This window comes from Apium graveolens, unplaced genomic scaffold (genome assembly GCF_009905375.1).
Source record: "Apium graveolens cultivar Ventura unplaced genomic scaffold, ASM990537v1 ctg401, whole genome shotgun sequence".
Classification (NCBI taxonomy): domain Eukaryota; kingdom Viridiplantae; phylum Streptophyta; class Magnoliopsida; order Apiales; family Apiaceae; genus Apium; species Apium graveolens.
In genome coordinates this window covers 27,833-31,808 of record NW_027418364.1, presented here as the reverse complement: position 1 = coordinate 31,808, position 3,976 = coordinate 27,833, and positions in this window count along the sequence as shown.

Below are 3,976 nucleotides of genomic sequence, written 5' to 3'. Positions count from 1 at the left end.
CGTACAATAGGATCCGTAGTTACAAACAGCAATGGTGTTTTATAGTGTACATATGTAGGATCTTTTTCTTCCTCCCTGCTATTTCTCCCCCTTAGTTGAGGAATCCTCCAAAGTATACTTAAGCTTTTATCTCCCCCTTAGAGAAGGAATGTATGCCATTGTCTGAAGGAGTACTCATATTTCACTTGGTTGGAAAAGAAATAACAAGTAGTTTCATCTTCTTTTGTCCTCACTGTGAGTGTGTGAATCTGTTTAAGTGTACCTCACATGTGTTTCACTCTTCTCTCCACTCGTGTTTACACTCATTCTCATAAGTGTATCACTCTTCTCTCCACTCGTTTTTACACTCATTCTCACAAGTGTATCACTCCTCTCATTGCTCCAACATTCAGCTGTACCTGCAAGGAAAATCACCTTAGCCATCCTTAAGGAGGTCACAGGTGGTGCAATGGGAGTTCGCAAATCCCCATCCTTGTTAAACTCGTCAGATGAATCTGAGTCATAATCTATAAGTTGCTAGTTTCCCTTTTAGGGTTCCAGATTTGAATTCTGGGAAGGTAAACAATGATCCAACGAATTTTAGCATAAAGATCAAAGTTCCCTTCTAATGTCTGTGAAGACATTTCCTTGTGACTCATCAGGTAATATCTGAATCATTGTCAACAAGTTGCCGATCTGCGCCTATGTTAGATCCACTATCCGCAGATGCATCCAGGGGATTTAAGCCTGGGGAGGTAGACACTGACCACTGACATATGGCTTTTGGATCAGTATCCTCTCCTAACACCTGTAAAGGCAATTGGTCCATTAAAGAACCTTGAACAATCGAATCTGACCTTAAAATGGTCGAAACTCTTGTTTCCATCAACTCACCCTTTGTGTGTGTACCCTTTCCTTGTGCATCAAGAATTGTTTATGTTTGAAGTGGTGACACTACATCGGATACCCTGGACGACAGGAAAATTTCAATAGACGAACCCTGTTGAGAGAATGAATCTAGTAACTGTTTTTGAGCCTTTTCAGCCATTACATCTTTTTGAGAAGATGTATGGGGGCTAGGAGTTGTCTCGGTTTAAATACTACTCATCTATGTAGGAGACAGAGCTGCTGGGTTGACTTCAGAACCTTCCTTATGTGGTGCACTAAGGCACTATCTCCCTCACACTCATTCATACTTCATTTTAGTGGTAAGAGAGTATTGGTTGGTTCTGTTTAGTGTTTATCTTTACAGTCTGGGATAGATGTTGTGGGTTTTCAACCTCATGACTGTCAATGAAAGAAAGTCATTGGAGACTGAACCTGTATCACAGAACATATGGCAATAGAGACATAAAATGTACTTAAGATATATAATGAATGAAAATTATACATTTAATCTTTTGAGAGAAATGATGTACAATAGTGATTTCAAAGGATTTTACATGAAATAAGAAATCACTAATGTAGAAAGAAGTTTGATTTTCTCCTAAAAACTATCTGCACATATAAAACAATATGTTTATGCCTAGTGATAAGAGAGTTATTAATATGACGACTCTACTAGTTCATATTAAACTGTAACTTCAGTTAGAGTGTCATACCATGTCCTTGACGATTGCTTGAGTAGTACACTAGTTCATACCAACCTGAAGTGAGACTGTGAATAAGAGATTGCATAGTCCAATAGATCTGCAGCTGCAAAGTCCATGAACTGTGGTGCATTGACTTCCTCTTTTGACTCACCAACCAGGAGTACACTTGTACACATCTTACTAGAGTCTTCCAAGTGTAATATGCAGCAGGTGCCTGATATGTCATAATATTCTCAAGTCTCGTCACTGGTGCTATATGTTAGATACTGCTTCCTGATAATAACCTAGCACAATATATAAATTTTCAATGATAACATTCCCAGCTTGCAAGCAGCCATATCCCTCAGATAAACCTTTGCTGTTATCTCCAAAGGTAACCAGTGGGCCAGCTTTCTCAACCACATTTGATAGCAGGGCTCTATCTCCGGTCATATGACTTGACGATCCACTGTCAAGAATCCACACTACTGGTTCCACCTGTTTACTGCCCTGCACTTCAAATGGATTAGACCTTCTTCGGAACCCAAACTTGGTTGGGCCCGACATACTTGTAGAATTGACCTTTATCAGGTAAAACAACATTCTTAACTTTAATGGTCTCAACTTTCTCAATGACTGAACATTTGACCTTGTAAACAGCCTTAACAAATTTCTGTTTAGGCTTAGGCACAAATGTCTCCTTTCTAGCCTTAGAAGGACTAGCAGTCTTAGACCTATCTGATGGAATTTACGGATGAGCGGAAGCGCGAAATAACATTTATTCCGTAAAAACCATATACCGCACATATAGAAAAACGTATAAAAGGGAAAAACTGAGGAATCGAAACCATACCTCGTGAATTGAAGCTTTATAAAATTGGAGTGCTAGCAGTTGCTCCTCAGTGTGTGAAGCACTCTACCGGTATCCACCAAGAACGATCCTCTTTGATGAACCTTTTTATAAAACTAAGCTTTTATAAAATTGGAGTTTTTGGGAGAGAGAGAGAGAAGAAGAAGATGGAGGCTAGGGTTTTCATAAAACCAAAATTATGTGTGTTGTAGTATTTTTGAGCCATCCATCTCATTCTATTTATAGGACTCTCCTAGGGTTTTATAATATATCTTTATATATATTAACCCCCACATTTTATCTTCATAAAATGCTTTAATAATAATTAAAACTATTTTAATCATTATTTCTTTTTCTTAACTATTTAGAAAATAATTCTCTCTCTCATTTTTCATCAAATAAAATATTCTTTTTATGGTGTGACCCTGTAGGTTCAATATTATGCCGGTAGTAGAAATAAATAATAATAAACTTTTATTAATTATTTATATGAATATTAAAATTCACTAAATATAATTAACTGATTAATTATATTTATTCTACATCATGAGTGATGCTTCTCAACATATCGCGACTATCCGGATAACATGAATTCACTGCTTAGAATACAAAGAACCTGTAAGTGAATAGTTACCGTACAATCAATTCCTTCTACCCTCCAATGTCCTGATTAAATACAAGGCATGGATCTTGTATCAAGCCTATCTAATTTAATCATTTGCTTTCCCATTCACTATGCTCAATTCTATGTAAATTAGAAACTCCTTTCTAATTTCATTCACTCTGGCCAGAGATTCCTGAACTAGCATAAGTGGATCAGCTTTGAACATTCTCTTCCTTCACTGGAAGGGGTAGATCCTTTATTGATCATACACTATCTTCGTGTACAAATTCCTATACCCAGTAGAGCCCTAATAATTGTCCCTGGAGACTAAGAACTAAACTAAAGCATAGTTCAGTGTACACAAGATGACTATGATGACCTCAAGTCTAAGGATACTTGTACAACTATCACTATGTGACCAACTGCTGACACGTGAGTGAACTCCATCAGTTGTTCAGCTGTGCGAGTCATGTTCAGTGAACTTATTCTATAATAAGCACCTACATACTAGCTATAGTGTCACCACACAAATATCTATGAGAACAGACATCCTTCAGAATGAAGCAAGCATAGTATGTACCGATCTTTGGGGATTATTAATTACTATTTAGTAATCCTATGACCGGGAACTATTTAAGTTTAGAGTTATCATCTTTTAGGTCTCACTATTATGATCTCATCATAATCCATAAAAAGCTTTACTCTAAACTATGGTATATCTTATTTAAACATTTAAATAGATAGAGCCCGTAATAAAAACAAAAAAATTCTTTTATTAATACAAGAAATGTGTGTCAACTCTCTTTCAATACAATACAAGAAATGTTACCGCGCTCCCACTAACCCTTTTGTAGACACATGGTTCATCTACGTTTTTGATAAAACCAAACTCTTTGATTGTCTAATCAAAACGGATGTTCCATCTACGAGAAGCTTGCTTTAAACCACATAGGTTCACAACAGCTTACATAC